An 11,152-nucleotide genomic window follows, 5' to 3' on the forward strand; every position below is an offset into this window, starting at 1 on the left:
GAATCTAACAGATTATAGTAAATGACAAGAATTTGGTATTATTACATTTACGATAAGGATTTGGATTTGTGAAATGAGCATCATTGAAGTGTTGTCAATTGATCTATTCCACAAAGAAAGGACAATAGGTAAACATAGTGTGCATGCTTGGGGCATGGGACAACTATTGTTTTAATTCAAGTATAAAAGTTGATTATTCGAAACATTAATAATGAGTAATCAACATGACTTAAAAGTTTTAGGGCCATATAGGATTAGTATTATTCTTGGGTTTCACTTTGCATGTTTTGACTTCCCGAATAACTAGGCTATTCAAACCGTCCAAAGTTGATCATACTTTGGAAGTAGGTGTTGAGGCAAGACTTTCATAAATGGGTCTTTAGTTTGTCTCGGTGGCCTATACATAGTTGCAGTATGCATGACTGCTCCTGGAATAAGATTCTAGTATTGGATTCAACCCACGCTCATCTGAATCACTTCATGGATTTTATCACGAGTGATCATGAGACGATAATATCTTATATTTTTCAAACGGAGACATGTGAGTTGTAGTTGCGTGTCGGTTGCACATTGACATATGTAAACGCACCAGTAACTTGGTTGTTATAAAAGATATCGTTGTATGTAATTTGATGAGTAAGTACAAGCGAGCCTTTGGGTCAAATTTTATCCATTATTTTTACCCCATGTGGATAAAAGCGATATATGTGGGTCCCTCGATGATTTAGTGATGACAAACTTAAGTGCTCGGCCAGGACTGGACTGATTTGATTTGTTCAATTAGTTGGTTATCATAAATCGGAAATCGGGAAACAACAGATAGGCAGAGAGAATGATTATAATCCATGTCTCAGTCCATATGATATCTAGAATGGAGGAATATATGATCCCTTATCTAATGGGCGTATCATTGACTAAGTCAAAGTTCGACAACGGCTTTTAAGAGCTATGATTGCTAGTCGAGATTTTGGAGTCGGATGCGTCATTAACTAGGTCAAAGTTCAACAACGACTTTTAGACTTATCCAAATGGGATACTGTTGGATTAGATGTCTAAGCCCATAAAAATTATTGATATGTACTAGACCCGAGAGTAGCATGGTCCATTTGGGTTGCATAACACCAGGATAATTTGTTAGGATGGACTCTTGAGATATATGATTTATTAATATATTATAAGTTCTAATATTAATATGAAATCATATGTATTAATTAGTATTTATCAAGAATTAATTTAGTGATCAAAAGAGACTAATAAAATCTATGGGGACTAATTATGGTAATTAGTTATATTTATATGTGTTGGGCTTATATGTTGGACCAAGTTTATCTATGGACACATAAAGAGTTGGACCACATGAACCATGGATCATATAACTCATGGGTATGGATTTGGGTTATACCCATGACCCGTGAAATCCTACATATAAATACATACTTCATAGCCTAAAAATGCCCACTTGTGGTTCTTGGAGTTCTTGGAGGTGTTTTTGGTGCATGGAGATTCTCTCTCAAGAGCCACCTTTGTCCTAGCTGAGTTGTGAGCCATTTGAGGCATTCATACTTTTAGTGCTAAGCTCTAAAGGCCAAATACAACAAGGTTTCAAGCTACATAAAAGGTATGTCATCCTAACTAGTATTTCATATTGTTTATGTTAATTTCATGCTAGTTATAGGCTTAATTCTTTGGAAGTACCATTACATGTATAATTAGAGAAAACATAAATTCAAGGCATTTAGGGTTGTATGTGCACCATAGGATGTTGTAGTATACAAAACCCAACAATAGGATAACATAAAACTTGTACATAAAAATCATAAAAAACCTAAGAAATATAAAATTGGTTGAGATTACAAACCTGGAATCCAAATTCATGAAGCATTGCACTGACATCTAGCTTTGGTAGCATTTCCATAATATCAAGAATAACTTACAAACGACTAATATGAATAAGGCTCTACATAACAATCTTACAGCTACAATAAAAGTCAAAAGGAGCCAATATCTGGAACCAAAGGTATCAAACAGTGGGAGCCTATATCGTAATCATGTAATCAACTTGAAAACATAAACATTGAAAGCTTAATTTGCACAATTCTCGAATTAACTATAGAGTGATTTAACCTATTTTGAAATTGTCATTGGCTATGAACAATAAATGAATTCTAACAAATTAACTAATAATATAGATGTTGAATGATTCAGAAAGATACGGAAGTAGGTAATTGCCTCAGATTGATCCCATAGTTGATTGAAGGCGACGGAGTCTCCGGAAGTGGTTAAGATGTTGACATCTTCGAGTACACTAGCAAATTCATGGGGGAATTTGGCGGTGGAAGAAGCTTTTGGGACAAGAGCAGTTGGAGTTTTTTTTGCTTGGATGTAGATTTAGGGAATATATGGTGGTGGTTGTCGTCGGAGACAAGATAGAGGGACGTGGCACCGGAAGCAAATACAAAATGATATTAGCTCCAATGGAAACACGACGTCATTCTCTGCCTACGACTCCTCGATGTCCTTCATCACCGATGATTGTTTTGACATCGTTTCGGAACCCAAAATGATCAATTAGGGCTTGAACTCTCAGCATCTTCTTGTTTTTTGATAACGTCCGAGGGAGATGGTCGATGTAGGTGGTGATCTCCGATAATGACCTAGATGTGGTGTTGAAGAGGCGACTAGTCGACGTCAGCTGTGGGGGAGGCGGAATCACCAACACTAGAATTAGAGAAAGGGAGGATCATTTGGGGAAGATCGCAGGCGACTTTGGGATTTTTTTTCTCTTTTAGTAAATAAGATTTCACATATAATGTAATAAATTAATAATATATTTGTTTCCAATAATACCCTTCTCTAATTTAATTGAGATGCCCCACCTCTTTAGTTTTCTGATTATTTACAAAAATGTCACATTGCATCTTGATCGTCCATTATTTTGATCCAACGTTCTACTTTTAGTTCTCGAGTTCTCAGGAAAGTATGAGTTTTCAAATGATTCTTCCTCTCTCTCTCTCTCTCTCTCTCCCTCTCTCCGTCTCTTTCTTTATATATATATATATATATATATATATATATATATATATATATATATATATATATATATATATATATATACAGTGTTATAAAACTCACTGAGTTGGCCAATTACTCGGCCGAGTGCTCCCTACTCGGCCGAGTTACGGATGTGAGTTACAAAATCCGAGTACTCCTCGATCAACCCCTTACTGAAGCGAAGAACGTTGTAAAACTCAACCAACTCGGTGATTAATATGTGTAATATACTTAATGGTTTATTATTTAACACACACATATGATTATTACCATATATATATATATATATATATATATATATATATATATATATATATATATATTAAATTTTCATTAACTATTCATGAAGTGATATCATTGTGTGTTTTTTAATTTTTGTGTATTCACATGTATCTAATTTTGTTATATATTTCAATCAACTTTTGGTTGTTAACTTATGATTTTGACATATATAACTTCTCTAAAACTATCTGTGCATAAATTACCAAATCCGAGTACTCCCCGAGTACTCCCGAGTACTCACTACTCGGTAGTTGTTCGAACAGATAACGAGTAACGAGTTCTACAACTATATATATATATATATATATATATATATATATATATATATATATATATATATATATATATCATTATTATATATAAAACCCTATTTTTCTCCTTTCTCCAAAATCAAATTTGGAGGGTTTCTTTTGTGCCATGTACCCTATTTTTCGAACGAATGCAATGTACCACAACAGACGTTCTTCACTCTCCTTCAATGTCTCACATTATGCATATTGACATAATCACCAAGTCTGCGATTTCCTTTCCCTATTACATTACCACCGATGACAATATTCATAAAAAAAAACCCTAATTTCACTGACGAAAAGCAAGTTCCAGTTCATTTTTGTCGCTTGATAATTGATGACCGCATGGTTTCTAACAGAGGATTTATGGTTCTCTATCTCGATTTTTCTCCATCTCTTCATTTACTGTCTTTGATTCTTCTCATGCCACGACTTCCTCTTTACATCCAATGGGAATCAGACTTCAAAGAAGAAGCCAATTGGTACATATCGTTTCTTGTTCTTACTCTTTTTCTCTATTCGTGTTATCAATTTAAACATCACCACAACCCAGACTTTAGGTTTACCATTTTCCCTCTCCCAATGGCATGGTATCGATCTGTTATGTCTATATACGATCCTTTTTTTTCTTGAAATTTAATTGCTTCCATCATTCCATGATATAATTTACTCTTTTCTTTATGGGATTCTTGATTGAAATGGCTCTTCAGCCTCTTGAAACTTTTCTAGTTTTACTTACAGTAGCGGGCTTATATTGGTTTCCATTTCATGGTTAATTTGTTTAAAAATTTTCATGATTATTGAGTAAAAAGTATAAGTTACTGCATAAGTGCCTGTCTGGAGGCCCTAAAGAGGGAGGAAATCATGAAAAGTACTAGAATCTCATCTAGAACCAGATTTAGGCGGCATTTGTTTTGATAACCCTGACATATCAGATGAAGTTAAAGAGCATGTGATCAATATATATATATATATATATATATATATATATATATATATATATATATATATATATATATATATATATATATATATATATATATATATATATATGTTCACAAAAATAGTTTCGTTCACGAATTACTCACCCATTGGAAAAATTACTCAATACATGATGGACGATTGATATCTACTTCCATTTCTATAAATTCTTATAATTGTGTAAGCCGACTGTTTCACTGTTGCTGTTATCCGGTATGGACTATATCATTTATTTCAAAAAACAACACACTAATGATGATCAACAATGGTACAGGAGCAGGGACAGTAAAACTACCTTTCAATTCTTCTGTTGTTACTATTACTCTAGCTTCATGTAACTCCACCTATATCAAATTCGTTCATATGATTAGTCACCATATATTAAGAGAAAAAAAACATCTAGGTTTCCTGCATTAAGGGAACTTGTTACCCTAAAATTTTGCATTTAACCCTCAATAAACTTTTTTTCCACTACTCACTTAGGAAATTAGGAAGATCCTGATAGTAGTGATCATGAAACTGAAGAAGAAGTAACATGAAAGAGATAAATTTTGACTTTGAAAGTGACTAGAAGGAAGAGAAGGATGCTTTAGAAACCCCAATTAATATGGAAAGTTGGTCCACAAGCCCGATTGAGGAAGATTTAAAAAAAGGTTTATGATGTTATTTATATTTTATCACTTTATTTCTTGTTTTCATTTCGTTTTACGGTTTAAAGCATGTTATATAATCTGACAGGTGAACATTTGTTTTTTTATCATTGTAGAGGTTGGACAACTTTTGTCACCAGAAAAAAAAGAGTAACGTTGCAACAAAATGGAACTCCTTATTGGTGAAAACATGAACGAGATGTTGTAAGGATCTTAATATGCGTACTTACTATTTTTTTATTTTAATCCTAATATGTGCATGTATGATTGCTCAAATTCTGAAACTTTTTGTTGTTGGTATAGATCACATCAACAAATGCACCAGAATATTAGATGCTTATGCAAAATATTGTTTAAAATGGCACAAGGGTAAGAAAAATTATATTTTTTTGTTATTTTTGTATCTTATTTATTTACTTTTTTTTTTCATTTTTTATGGGTATTCAATAGATAAGTACACAACCCACATTAATGAAAATGATTTCCTCACATCCACGATGACAATGTATTTACAATGAGCCGATTATTGGAGCAACTTATTGTTACTAAAGATTCTTCAGATTATTTGTGGCACACGACATAGTAAGTGTGATACTCTTTCCTCGTTTTAGCATTGTACTTTGGATGTAAAAATGTTTAGTAGGATTTTGACTCTTTTTTTTATTATAAACATCTATTTGGGTTTCTTATAAACGAAGTGTTGATGATAAACTAGAGGACCTCCATCCAACAAAAGGGTAATACATATTGGGATTATTAAATTCTAATATTATAATACATTTTTAACATACGTTAAAGAAATGAATGGGATGTTCCTTTTTTTTCATTTAATCATGGAATGACATTAAAATTGCAATATAATTTTTTTTCTATGTATATATGAATTGTAGAGACACAATTATTGTCTAGAAATTTTCATATTTTATATTAAATTAGAATTTCTTTCCATTCCATCTGGCTAAACAAATCATTTAGCTTCATTTTGTTGATCTTGATATTTTCGCCAAGATTAAAGCATACTACTTTGGGAAGTCTAACAAGTTATAGTACAGTACGCATGAATAAAGAATATAACATTTGTTTTATCTAAGTTCTCATTCAAATCCCAAATTTCATTCAGTTGCATGTGTCTTCTTTAATCGACGCTATCTTAGATCATACAAGGGAGAAAACAAAGAAAGCCAAATCAAACAGAATAAAATATGCTTAAAAGATTCGTACTATTTGGAAATATCAACTTGGGACAAGAAGATAGACTGCTTGATCAGCTATGGGCAGTTAAATACTTATATTTCGCCTAAACTTCCTAGGCGTTAATCATTACCTTCATTTCTTGTAAATTTAGACGTACATTCCTTTAACTTTTGCATTAGACTAGTGGTGGGACTAATATTAACTTCATTGGCTTAATATTTTCGAACAAACTTCGGTACACATGTTTTTTTAAACAGAAAACTAATCTACTCCTAATTACCCCTTATTTCTTAAATGGCATTAGAGCTCATAACCTCTAAAATGAGTGGATCACTCTTTACCGTTAGGCCAAAGACCTTTCAAATACCAACCCAAACAAAAATTGCTACTATCCATTTTTATGAAAAAAAAAGGACCAACATAATCTTTTATTCATCCCCACACTAAGTAAAACTGATAAATTGAAACCGGAAGTGCAGGACAATGTGTTATTAAACATCATATGTTCTTTAAAACCCAATTACAAAGTGAAGCTATAATTGTTTATAAATAGTTTTTGTTATGTGTTACCAGATACTCTGGTTCTTCTTTTAAGTTAGGATACTTTTGACATGGTTACGAAGATTTATATGTAATTGATGAATTTTAAATTCATACAGAAGTGTAGAGATTCATCTATGATAAAGATTTATATGTAATTGATGAATTTTAAATTCATACAAGAGTGTAAAGAGGCATCTACATAGGATGTTAAAATTTTGATGAGGGCATAACTCTTATACACATGTATTTAAAAGTAGTTGATCATTTTAGTAAACAATATTCTTACTTTACTATACATTCATGCTCTATCTGCTACTATTTGACATTTATCGTGTTTTAAGATATATATATATATATATATATATATATATATATATATATATATATATATATATATATATATGCATTTAAAGTATGATTACAGGATTACAGTGTTGAGATGTATGGTTTGACTGATGTTTTTAAGTTTTCATAAAAAGGTTTTGAGGCTATAAGTTGGATTGTGCAATATAATTGGATATCTGTCAAAAACTCTCTATTCTACTGGGTCAGTTAATGTCAAAAATCGATGATTTAGCCATAAGATGTGGATCTCGGATCTTGATCTATGTTGCCTTCCACGAATGTCAAGAATATTATATGTATATATATATATATATATATATATATATATATATATATATATATATATATATATATATATATATATATATATCTTGGTGGTTATCCTAATATACACCTTGATTTATTATTGGTGTCTTGGTTGTAGTACTATTATACTACGAGCGCTCTAGACAAGCACAATATTATTAATTTATATGATCAACATTATCTCATAAAACATGTCTACATTGAATTGACTTCGAAAATTTTAAAATCAACACATTTATAGCGTTGCACTTTTACTTTTTTTGTTATGTGCAAATATACTGTAGATAACGGTAAAAGAAATATCCGAATTACCATTTATGGGTTGTGCTTAGCACATGCCTAAAACTTTTCGTGTGTGTGTGTGTGTATATATATATATATATATATATATATATATATATATATATATATATATATATATATATATATATATATATATATATATATATATATATATAGGTAAAGGTTCAAATGAGAACCAAAAAGATTAAGAACCTAAGAACCAACTAATTAAGGGAAATTATTGTTAAAACACGGAATGACATAAGCTGTAATTCTCACGAAATAGAAGGTTTACTATGTATCATTTAAGAAAAAAAAAACACGGTAGCAATTTCGTGAATATTCAAAACATATTACCCGATTCTTTAATATGCCGGAACAAATCAAAACCCTAATTAAATTCACGACTTTTTCGAAACAACAAAACTCCCTCATTCAATTCACTGCAACACGATCTTCGTTCTATTCTACTGATTTGGAAATAATCGAACGAGAATTCTACAGAAATCTATTCAATACGATGACAAAAAGGCGTAAAACAATAGAATTTGGAAAAAAATCGACAGATAATTCAATTGATGAAGGAATGGCGACGAATATTTCAGCTGAAGAAGCTCAATTCACAACGATCAAAACTACATCTGAAAAAGAACAAACATTGAAGAGGATGATTTCAACAGACGAATCTGAACCTACAAACAAAACAACCGTCATCAAAAAAGGTAAAACCCTAAATACAGTATAAAAACTAAATAAATTCAAAAAACTTGCAAAAATGAAAAAGTATTAGATGATTATTATGTTATAACGATTTTTTTTAAAAAGTATCACTGTGTTAAACTGTGAATTTGAGATTTTATAGATTTGAATATAAAAATAGTTTTAAACTGATATTGTAATAATAATTTTGAATTATGAATGTTGAAGTTTATAATGTGAATATATATTAATGATTTTATGGATTTATAAATTTAAGATAATGGTATTCACTTGTGAATAATGATAATGGTTTAAAAGTGTGATTATTTTTAAAAATCATAAAATTTCATTTTCCTATTAATTACATTTTCAGATAAGGGTAAAAACATTTTGAAAAAAAAATCAAAACAGAAAGATAAATATCTTAAAGGGACAACAAGACAAACAAGGTTGCAAACACCTAACAACATACATCAAAAAAATCAAGGTACAATATAAAACGTTTCTTAAGTATATTTTCATGATTAAACTGTGAATTTTCTATTAACTTGTGAATTTTGATGAAGATAAAGTTGTTGACAAGAAGAAAAAGCAGAAAATGAAGAAAAAGGAAAAAGAACAAGAAGTTCAAGGTACATTTTAAAACTATATACAAATAATTGATTAATTTTTTAATTTCTCATATAACAGTTCCTTATCATTACATAATGAAAATTTTTACAGAGAAAAAAGGAAAGAAACAGAAAGAAAAACAAACAATAAAAAAGAAAAACAAAAAAAACTAAAACAAATCATGGAGAAGATGATGAGAAGTTTCAACCATTAAGAACAAGGGTTGCAACACAAAGCTTACGGAAAGCTGTAAAGATACTGAGCACTGAACAAAGAGCGTGTGTAGAAAACTTAGGCTTAAGATCAGTTTTAAAGATGACATTGGATGTAATTCCTTCAAAAATAGGCTTCTTTTCTATGTTTAGCTACAACCATAGAACAAACTCCATTGACTTAGGACATGGAAGAATAGCAATAACAGAAAAAACAATAGGAGAAATTCTTAGCTTAAAAAATGAAGGCATTGATCTTGAAACAATTGATGACCGTGAATAAGATAACAACACATTGATTAAATGGAAAGAACAACATCCAAAAATTACAAAGTCTACTCAAGCACTAGTAGATCTAATAGAACAATCGCAAACTGCAGATGAGATGTTTGTGCTAAACTTCGTTGTACTTTTTGTCAAGTCAATCATAGAGAAAACAACATCTGGAGCCATAGAAACAAGATCTTTGATGAAGTTGATTGAAGTTGAGAACAAAGAAAATATCAACTGGTGCAAGTAGATCAATCACACATTGGTTAAAAGTAAAAAAATTTGGAAGCAAAATTGTAAAAACAGCTACTATACTGGACCATTACCATTTCTAATTGTAATAATAATTTAAACTAAATTAATTTCTCATAAAATAAAATATTTAATACTAATGTTAATCAAACTTATGTTGTTTTCATGTATCTTACAGCTTCTGTATTTGCATAGAACTCAATGTGTTCAACAACAGTTTATTAACAGAAGAATAATACCACTTCACTTCTGGAACTATGGGAGACTGAAAACAAGACAAACAAATGAAATTGCAAATGGAAATTTTGGAATGGTACAAATTTTGGACAATATGGAAATGCTTCAAGAGGATTAAAAAGAAGATGTTGATTTGGATGAGGAAGATAATGAAAAGAATGTAGAGGAATTTTCAGATTCAGGTGACAATGAGGATATTGGTTTGGAGGTAATACAACTTATAAAATATTAATAAACTACGAATATAATATTAACATTTTGATATAAAACATAACACATGAAAAGACATTATTAATTAAACTGTGAATTTGATGTTAAGTTGTGAATATAATAAAGAAAATATTACTATCTTTATTTTGATAATGAAATAACAAAATACATACACCACAAGGATTTTGCTTGATGATAAAAAAAAAAAGTTTAAAAATAATAATATAGAAAAATTAATCATTAATATGTGAATATAAAACTTAACACATGTTTATATAAAGTTTGAATTACATCTGAATTTCACAGTTTAATTGAAATCTTTATAATAAACTAACAAAAAACATACATTACAGGGTTTTTGCTTCATGATAGAAAAAGATTACAAAATGGCATTAGCTTTCAAGAAGAGAATGGAAAAGACATTAGTGAAGGCAAAAAAAATCATCTGGATAACATAAAAATCAAAAGATGGATTATGAAATATGAGAATTTATTCAAGAAGCATATTGGTGAAACATCAAAAGTGAATGAAAATGAAGTTCAAGTTGAAAAGGAAATAGAAGAATCAGAAGATCAAAATCCGACAAACGATATTGCATTTCAAAAAGCAATAGTTTTGTATATACCGAAAGTGAATCAAGTACAACACACTGAAGTTGAAAACACAGTGGATGTAGAACAACATCAAGAAATGGTTTTGTATCAAACAACAAAAACATAGGAAGAGACTGAAGAA

This window comes from Lactuca saligna, chromosome 7, assembly GCF_052625555.1.
Source record: "Lactuca saligna cultivar CGN05327 chromosome 7, ASM5262555v1, whole genome shotgun sequence".
In the NCBI taxonomy this organism is placed as follows: Eukaryota; Viridiplantae; Streptophyta; class Magnoliopsida; order Asterales; family Asteraceae; genus Lactuca; species Lactuca saligna.